General features: G+C 46.5%; 4 non-coding genes across 4 annotated transcripts; 1 reads left to right on the top strand and 3 right to left on the bottom strand.

Annotated features, from left to right (window-relative positions):
* The first annotated feature begins 1,059 nt into the window (after positions 1 to 1,059).
* Positions 1,060 to 1,130, top strand: trnag-gcc. Its single transcript has one exon. It is a non-coding gene; the product is annotated as a tRNA-Gly (tRNA).
* Positions 1,131 to 6,210: 5,080 nt separating this feature from the next.
* trnan-guu lies at positions 6,211 to 6,284 on the bottom strand. Its single transcript has one exon. It is a non-coding gene; the product is annotated as a tRNA-Asn (tRNA).
* Positions 6,285 to 6,394: 110 nt separating this feature from the next.
* trnak-cuu lies at positions 6,395 to 6,468 on the bottom strand. Its single transcript has one exon. It is a non-coding gene; the product is annotated as a tRNA-Lys (tRNA).
* A 2,092-nt stretch (positions 6,469 to 8,560) lies between these two features.
* On the bottom strand, positions 8,561 to 8,632 carry trnak-cuu. Its single transcript has one exon. It is a non-coding gene; the product is annotated as a tRNA-Lys (tRNA).
* Between the last annotated feature and the right edge of the window lie 1,368 nt (positions 8,633 to 10,000).

Genomic DNA, 10,000 nt, shown 5'->3' with positions numbered 1-10,000 from the left:
TATATACCGCCATCCAGGCAAGAGCTGAAATCAGCTATAGTCTTGCCTAGGACTGTAAACAAAGACAGACTAACGAGGCAGAGCGGGATTTACAAACCTTTTTCTCTCTCTCCGTTTGGACTGTCTTGAAGCTGCTGCCACAGAAACGGTAACCTCATATATCAGTTTCTGATCACTGTTTGGTCCATTATATACCGCCACCCAGGCAAGAGCTGAAACCAGCTATAGTCTTGCCTAGGACTGTAAACAAAGACAGACTAACGAGGCAGAGCGGGATTTACAAACCTGTTTCTCTCTCGCCGTTTGGACTGTCTTTGAAGCTGCTGCCACAGAAACGGTAACCTCATATATCAGTTTCTGATCACTGATTGGTCCATTTCATACCGCCCTCCAGGCAAAAGCTGAAACCAGCTATAGTCTTGCCTAGGACTGTCAACAAAGACAGACTAACGAAGCAGAGTGGGATTCACAATCCTGTTTCTCTCCCACCGTTTGGACTGTCTTTGAAGCTGCTGCCACAGAAACGGTAACCTCATATATCAGTTTCTGATCACTGATTGGTCCATCTCATACCGCCCTCCAGGCAAAAGCTGATATCAGCTATAGTCTTGCCTAAGGACTGTAAACAAAGACAGTCTAACGAAGCAGAGTGGGATTTACAAACCTGTTTCTCTCTTCTGTGAGGACATATGCGTTCCTACCAGGATTTACAAACCTGTTTCTCTCTTCTGTGAGGACATATGCGTTCCTACCAGGACTTATTTAACTTATAACAACGACAAACAATGGTTCACTGCTAAACTCAGTAAACAAAGAGGAATTATTCTGAAAAGCTTCACACTCAGTTCTCTTCTAGTGGCACAGACTCTGTGTGGAAAGGTCTGAAAGACATGACCAATTACAAGACACCATCCCCCAGCATTGTGGCAAATCAACAACTGGCAGACGACCTGAACGAGTTTTACTGCAGGTATGAAAAGAAACCATTCTCACCTCCTGTAATCCCCCACACCTGCCCTCAGTCAGCAGACGTCCAGCCACACCGCAGCCAAGAGGCGGGCATTGGTGGTTCAGTGGTAGAATTCTCGCCTGCCGTGCGGGAGACCCGGGTTCGATTCCCGGCCGTAGCAGGCAGAAGCAGTGGCGGACGAAAACACAACCTGATTTAGCTGCTCTTAAAATTGAACTGGAAATTAAGTGCTGCTCATAAAATACCTACGGATGTCATTCTGTTGTTTTCATTTAGCATTGGTCAATATTACTTTCCTGAAAGAGACTGGTAGAATTCTCGCCTGCCGCGGGGGAGACCCGTGTGCGATTGCCGGGCAATGTGACATACTAGACCACTGTTAGACAATAATAAAGGATGCTTACCACTCTGTCCAAAGAGCCGCCTTGGGAGTTTCTGATCACTGTTTGGTCCATCATATACCGCCATCCAGGCAAGAGCTGAAATCAGCTATAGTCTTGCCTAGGACTGTAAACAAAGACAGACTAACGAAGCAGAGGGGGATTTACAAACCTGTTTCTCTCTCGCCGTTTGGACTGTCTTTGAAGCTGCTGCCACAGAAACAGTAACCTCATATATCAGTTTCTGATCACTGATTGGTCCACCTCATACCGCCCTCCAGGCAAAAAGCTGAAACCAGCTATAGTCTTGCCTAGGACTGTAAACAAAGACAGACTAACGAGGCAGAGCAGGGATTTACAAACCTGTTTCTCTCTCGCCGCTTGGACTGTCTTGGAAGTTGCTGCCACAGAAACGGTAACCTCATATATCAGTTTCTGATCACTGTTTGGTCCATTATATACCGCCATCCAGGCAAGAGCTGAAACCAGCTATAGTCTTGCCTAGGACTGTAAACAAAGACAGACTAACGAAGCAGAGTGGGATTCACAAACCTGTTTCTCTCTCCCGTTTGGACTGTCTTTGAAGCTGCTGCCACAGAAACGGTAACCTCATATATCAGTTTCTGTGATCACTGATTGGTCCATTTCATACCGCCCTTAAGGCAAGAGCTGAAACCAGCTATAGTCTTGCCTAGGACTGTAAACAAAGACAGACTAACGAGGCAGAGTGGGATTTACAAACCTGTTTCTCTCTCACCGTTTGGACTGTCTTTGAAGCTGCTGCCACAGAAACGGTAACCTCATATATCAGTTTCTGATCACTGATTGGTCCATCTCATACCGCCTCCAGGCAAAAGCTGATATCAGCTATAGTCTTGCCTAGGACTGTCAAACAAAGACAGACTAACGAAGCAGAGTGGGATTTACAAACCTGTTTCTCTCTTCTGTGAGGACATTGCGTCCTACCAGGACTGTTTAACTTAAACAACACTGGACTGTCAATAATAAAGCTGCTTACCACAGAAACGAGTAACCTTACTATCAGTTTCTGATCACTGTTTGGTCCATCATATACTCCATCCAGGCAAGAGCTGAAATCAGCTATAGTCTTGCCTAGGACTGTAAACAAAGACAGACTAACGAAGCAGAGGGGATTTACAAACCTGTTTCTCTCTCTCGCAGGACTGACTTTGAAGCTGCTGCCACAGAAACAGTAACCTCATATATCAGTTTCTGATCACTGATTGGTCCACCTCATACCGCCTCTCCAGGCAAGAGCTGAGATCAGCTATAGTCTTGCCTAGGACTGTCAACAAAGACAGACTAACGATGGGATTCACAAACCTGTTTCTCTCCACTTTTGGACTGTCTTGACCATCTGCTGCCACAGAGACGGTAACCTCATATCAGTTTCTGATCACGGTTTGGTCCATTATATACAAACTGAAAAACAAGAGTCTTGCGCTAGGGACTTCAACAAAGAAGACTAACTTACAGAGCGGGATTTACAAACCTGTTTCTCTCTCTGGCCGCTTGGACTGTCTTTGAAGCTGCTGCCACAGAAACAGAACCTCATATATCAGTTTCTGATCACTGATTGGTCCACCCCCCGCCATTGTGAGGCAAAAAGCTGAAACTGGCTATAGTCTTGCCTAGGCTGTAAACAAAGACAGACTGAACGGAGGCAGACGCCGCATTTACAAACCTGTTTCTCGTTCAGGTGTTTGACTGTCTTTGAAGCACAATGCCACACCCAAAAGAGGCGGGCATTTTGGTTCAGTGGTAGAATTCTACGCCTGCCCAGGCAAAAGCTGGAGACCCGGTTCGATTCCCGCCAATGCAGGCAGAAGCAGTGGCAGACGAAAAACGCAACCTGATTTAACTGCTCTTAAAATTGAACTGGAAATTATGCTGCTGCTCATAAAATACCTATGCATGTCATTCTGTTGTTTTAATTTAGCATTGGTCGATATTCCTTTCCTGAAAGAGAGAAAGGAGACCCGCAGGGAGACCCAAACATTGCCGGGCAATGTGACATACTAGACCACTGTTAGACAATAATAAAGGATGCTTACCACTCTGTCCAAAGAGCCGCCTTGGGAGTTTCTGATCACTGTTTGGTCCATCATATACCGCCATCCAGGCAAGAGCTGAAATCAGCTATAGTCTTGCCTAGGACTGTAAACAAAGACAGACTAACGAAGCAGAGCGGGATTTACAAACCTGTTTCTCTCTCGCCGTTTGGACTGTCTTTGAAGCTGCTGCCACAGAAACAGTAACCTCATATATCAGTTTCTGATCACTGATTGGTCCATTTCATACCGCCTCTCCAGGCAAAAAGCTGAAACCAGCTATAGTCTTGCCTAGGACTGTAAACAAAGACAGACTAACGAAGCAGAGTGGGATTCACAAACCTGTTTCTCTCTCACCGTTTGGACTGTCTTTGAAGCTGCTGCCACAGAAACGGTAACCTCATATATCAGTTTTTGATCACTGTTTGGTCCATCTCATACCGCCTCCAGGCAAAAGCTGAAACCAGCTATAGTCTTGCCTAGGACTGTAACAACAAAAAGACAGACTAACGAAGCAGAGTGGATTCACAATCCTGTTTCTCTCCCACCGTTTGGACTGTCTTTGAAGCTGTTTCAGAAACGGTAACTCATATATCTGTTTCTGTGAGGACATATGCGTTCCTACCAGGACTTATTTAACTTATAACAACGACAAACAATGGTTCACTGCTAAACTGTAAACAAAAGACAGGAATTATTCTGTCTTTGAAGCTTCTGAAACCAGTTCTCTTTCTGATCACTGTTTGGTCCATCATATACCGCTCTCCAGGCAAGAGCTGAAACCAGCTATAGTCTTGCTCAGCATTGTGTAAACAAAGACAGACTAACGACCTGCAGAGTGGGATTTACAAAAAAGTTTCTCTCTCACCGTTTGGACTGTCTTTGAAGCTGCTGCCACAGAAACAGTAACCTCATATATCAGTTTCTGATCACTGATTGGTCCATCTCATACTGCGCCTCCCAGGCAAAAGCTGATTCAGCTATAGTCTTGCCTAGGACTGTCAAACAAAGACAGACTAACGAAGCAGAGTGGGATTCACAAACCTGTTTCTCTCCACCTTTGGACTGTCTTTGAATCTGCTGCCACAGAAACGGTAACCTCATATATCTCTTTTCTGATCACTGATCACTGTAATCATTATATACCGCAATCCAGACAAGAGCTGAAACCAGCTATAGTCTTGCTCTAGGACTGTAAACAAAGACAGAGAAGCCAGAACGAGGAAGTTTCAGGGCATTTACAAACCAGTTCTCTCTCGAACGCCACGCTGTGTGTCTTTGAGAGCAAGCTGCCACATGCAGACACCTCATATATCAGTTTCTGATCACTGTGTGGTCCACCTCATCGCCAAATGGCAAAAGCTGAAACCTGAACGGAGTCTTGCTGCACTGTAAACAAAGACACCGACTAACGAGGCAGAGCTCGGGAATGCACAAACCTGTTTCTCTCTCGCCGCACGCAGACTGTCTTTGAAGTTTGACACAGAAACGGTACACCTCATATATCAGGCGGGCATTGGTGGTTCAGTGGTAGAATTCTCCCTGCCAAAAGCTGGAGACCCGGGTTCGATTCCCGGCCAATGCAGGCAGAAGCAGTGGCAGACGAAAACGCAACCTGATTTAACTGCTCTTAAAATTGAACTGGAAATTATGTGCTGCTCATAAAATACCTATGCATGTCATTCTGTTGTTTTAATTTAGCATTGGTCGATATTCCTTTCCTGAAAGAGAGAAAGGCCTGACCTGTGACCCGTGCGATTGCCGGGCAATGTGACATACTAGACCACTGTTAGACAATAATAAAGGATGCTTACCACTCTGTCCAAAGAGCCGCCTTGGGAGTTTCTGATCACTGTTTGGTCCATCATATACCGCCATCCAGGCAAGAGCTGAAATCAGCTATAGTCTTGCCTAGGACTGTAAACAAAGACAGACTAACGAAGCAGAGGGGGATTTACAAACCTGTTTCTCTCTCGCCGTTTGGACTGTCTTTGAAGCTGCTGCCACAGAAACAGTAACCTCATATATCAGTTTCTGATCACTGATTGGTCCATCTCATACCGCCTCCAGGCAAAAGCTGAAATCAGCTATAGTCTTGCCTAGGACTGTAAACAAAGACAGACTAACGAAGCAGAGTGGGATTTACAAACCTGTTTCTCTCCTTCTTGGACTGTCTTTGAAGTTGCTGCCACAGAAACGGTAACCTCATATATCAGTTTCTGATCACTGTTTGGTCCATTATATACCGCCATCCAGGCAAAGCTGAAACCAGCTATAGTCTTGCCTAGGACTGTAAACAAAGACAGACTAACGAAGCAGAGTGGATTCACAAACCTGTTTCTCTCCCACCGTTTGGACTGTCTTTGAAGCTGCTGCCACAGAAACGGTAACCTCATATATCAGTTTCTGATCACTGATTGGTCCATTTCATACCTTATTCCAGGCATAACAACGAAAACAATGGTTCACTCTTGCCTCACTGTCAACAAAGAGGAATTATTCTGAAAAGCTTCACACTCAGTTTCTCTCTAGTGGCTTTGAGCTGCTGCCACAGTGTGGTAAAGGTCTGAAAGACAAGACCACTGATTGACACCATCCTCAGCATTGTGGCAAATCAACAACTGGCAGACGACCTGAAGAGTTTTACTGCAGGTATGAAAAGAAACCATTCTCACCTCCTGTAATCCCCACACACCTGCCTTCAACTTAGCGAAGAGGACGTGTGACCGGTCAGCAGCTTCCAGACAGACAGACAGCAGTTAGTGAAACGGAAAAGTTTCATTCGGCCAGTCCCTGGGTGGGCTCGAACCACCAACCTTCCGGTTAACAGCCGAACGCGCTAACCGATTGCGCCACAGAGACGTTCGAGGTGCCGCCGACCGATTCAGGGCCTACTTGCCTGGGCATCGATCTGGCTCTAGTGAGCAGGTAGTGCTCTGTGAGAGGGCGCTTTGCAAGAAATAGAAACTGTGCGCCCAACGTGGGGCTCGAACCCACGACCCTGAGATTAAGAGTCTCATGCTCTCACCGACTGAGCTAGCCGGGCCCTCGCCAAATGCACCGACTGAACGGAGGTCAGACGTCGCACGAGCGCGCTGACGCTCAGGTGTTTGACTCAAGCACAATGGCACACCCCTGCCAAGAGGCGGGCATTGGTGGTTCAGTGGTAGAATTCTCGCCTGCCACGCTGAGACCCGGGTTCGATTCCCGCCAATGCAGGCAGAAGCAGTGGCAGACGAAAAACGCAACCTGATTTAACTGCTCTTAAAATTGAACTGGAAATTATGTGCTGCTCATAAAATACCTATGCATGTCATTCTGTTGTTTTAATTTAGCATTGGTCGATATTCCTTTCCTGAAAGAGAGAAAGGAGACCTGCAAAGACATTGCCGCCGGCAATGTGACATACTAGACCACTGTTAGACAATAATAAAGGATGCTTACCACTCTGTCCAAAGAGCCGCCTTGGGAGTTTCTGATCACTGTTTGGTCCATCATATACCGCCATCCAGGCAAGAGCTGAAATCAGCTATAGTCTTGCCTAGGACTGTAAACAAAGACAGACTAACGAAGCAGAATGGGATTTACAAACCTGTTTCTCTCTCGCCGCTTGGACTGTCTTTGAAGCTGCTGCCACAGAAACAGTAACCTCATATATCAGTTTCTGATCACTGATTGGTCCACCTCATACCGCCCTCCAGGCAAGAGCTGAGATCAGCTATAGTCTTGCCTAGGACTGTAAACAAAGACAGACTAACGAAGCAGAGAGGGATTCACAAACCTGTTTCTCTCCCACCTTTGGACTGTCTTGGAATCTGCTGCCACAGAAACGGTAACCTCATATATCAGTTTCTGATCACTGTTTGGTCCATTATATACCGCCATCCAGACAAGAGCTGAAACCCGCTATAGTCTTGCCTAGGACTGTAAACAAAGACAGACTAACGAGGCAGAGCGGGATTTACAAACCTGTTTCTCTCTCGCCGTTTGGACTGTCTTTGAAGCTGCTGCCACAGAAACGGTAACCTCATATATCAGTTTCTGATCACTGATTGGTCCATTTCATACCGCCTCCAGGCAAAAGCTGAAACCAGCTATAGTCTTGCCTAGGACTGTCAACAAAGACAGACTAACGAAGCAGAGCGGGATTTACAAACCTGTTTCTCTCTCGCCGCTTGGACTGTCTTTGAAGCTGCTGCCACAGAAACGGTAACCTCATATATCAGTTTCTGATCACTGATTGGTCCATTTCATACCGCCCTCCAGGCAAAAGCTGAAACCAGCTATAGTCTTGCCTAGGACTGTCAACAAAGACAGACTAACGAAGCAGAGTGGGATTCACAATCCTGTTTCTCTCCCACTTCTTGGACTGTCTGAGGCCACATGCTGGTAACCTACCAGGACTTATTTAACTTATAATAACCGCCCTCCAGGCAAAAGCAGATCAAAGTCTTGCCTAGGACTGTCAACAAAGACAGACTAACGAAGCAGAGTGGGATTCACAATCCTGTTTCTCTCCCACCGTTTGGACTGTCTCTTTGAAGCTGCTGCCACAGAAACGGTAACCTCATATATCAGTTTCTGTGAGGACATATGCGTTCCTACCAGGACTTATTTAACTTATAACAACGACAAACAATGGTTCACTGCTAAACTCAGTAAACAAAGAGGAATTATTCTGAAAAGCTTCACACTCAGTTCTCTTCTAGTGGCACAGCCTCTGTGTGGAAAGGTCTGAAAGACAAGACCAATTACAAGACACCATCCTCAGCATTGTGGCAAATCAACAACTGGCAGACGACCTGAAGAGTTTTACTGCAGGTATGAAAAGAAACCATTCTCACCTCCTGTAATCCCCACACCTGCCCTTCAACTTAGCGAAGAGGACGTGTGACCGGTCAGCAGCTTCCAGACAGACAGACAGCAGTTAGTGAAACGGAAAAAGTTTCATTCGCCGCCCCTGGGTGGGCTCGAACCACCAACCTTCCGGTTAACAGCCGAACGCGCTTAACCGACATTGCCACAGAGACGTTCGAGGTGCCGCCGACCGAATTCAGGGCCTACTTGCCTGGGCATCGATCTGGCTCAGAGCAGGTAGTGCTCTGTGAGAGGGCGCTTTTGCAAAAATAGAAACTGTGCGCCCAACGTGGCTCCGAACCCACGACCCTGAGATTAAGAGTCTCATGCTCTACCGACTGAGCTAGCCGGGCCCTCGGCCAAATGCACCCGACTGAACGGAGTGTCAGACGTCGCACGAGCGCATGCTGACGCTCAGGTGTTTGACTCAAGCACAATGGCACACCCCTGCCAAGAGGCGGGCATTGGTGGTTCAGTGGTAGAATTCTCGCCTGCCACGCTGAGACCCGGTTCGATTCCCGCCAATGCAGGCAGAAGCAGTGGCAGACGAAAACGCAACCTGATTTAACTGCTCTTAAAATTGAACTGGAAATTATGTGCTGCTCATAAAATACCTATGCATGTCATTCTGTTGTTTTAATTTAGCATTGGTCGATATTCCTTTCCTGAAAGAGAGAAAGGAGACCCGCAGTGCGATTGCCGGGCAATGTGACATACTAGACCACTGTTAGACAATAATAAAGGATGCTTACCACTCTGTCCAAAGAGCCGCCTTGGGAGTTTCTGATCACTGTTTGGTCCATCATATACCGCCATCCAGGCAAGAGCTGAAATCAGCTATAGTCTTGCCTAGGACTGTAAACAAAGACAGACTAACGAAGCAGAGGGGATTTACAAACCTGTTTCTCTCTCACCGCTTTGGACTGTCTTTGAAGCTGCTGCCACAGAAACAGTAACCTCATATATCAGTTTCTGATCACTGATTGGTCCATCATATCATACCGCCTCCAGGCAAAAAGCTGAAACCCGCTATAGTCTTGCCTAGGACTGTAAACAAAGACAGACTAACGAGGCAGAGCAGGATTTACAAACCTGTTTCTCTCTCGCCGCTTGGACTGTCTTTGAAGTTGCTGCCACAGAAACGGTAACCTCAGATATCAGTTTCTGATCACTGATTGGTCCATTTCATACCGCCATCCAGGCAAAAGCTGAAACCAGCTATAGTCTTGCCTAGGACTGTCAACAAAGACAGACTAACGAGCAGAGTGGGATTCACAATCCTGTTTCTCTCCCACCGTTTGGACTGTCTTTGAAGCTGCTGCCACAGAAACGGTAACCTCATATATCAGTTTCTGTGAGGACATATGCGCTCCTACCAGGACTTATATCCAGGCAAGAGCTAACTTATAACAACGACAAACAATGGTTCACTGCTAAACTCAGTAAACAAAGAGGAATTATTCTGAAAAGCTTCTCGCACTCAGTTCTCTCTCTAGTGGCACAGCCTCTGTGTGGAAAGGTCTGAAAGACAAGACCAATTACAAGACACCATCCTCAGCATTGTGGCAAATCAACAACTGGCAGACGACCTGAAGAGTTTTACTGCAGGTATGAAAAGAAACCATTCTCACCTCCTGTAATCCCCACACCTGCCCTTCAACTTAGCGAAGAGGACGTGTGACCGGTCAGCAGCTTCCAGACAGACAGACAGCAGTTAGTGA

The sequence above is a fragment of the Puntigrus tetrazona genome, chromosome 5 (genome assembly GCF_018831695.1).
Source record: "Puntigrus tetrazona isolate hp1 chromosome 5, ASM1883169v1, whole genome shotgun sequence".
Taxonomy (NCBI): Eukaryota; Metazoa; Chordata; class Actinopteri; order Cypriniformes; family Cyprinidae; genus Puntigrus; species Puntigrus tetrazona.
The sequence above is the reverse complement of the archived record's forward strand: the minus strand, read 5'-3'. Positions and strand labels throughout refer to the sequence as shown.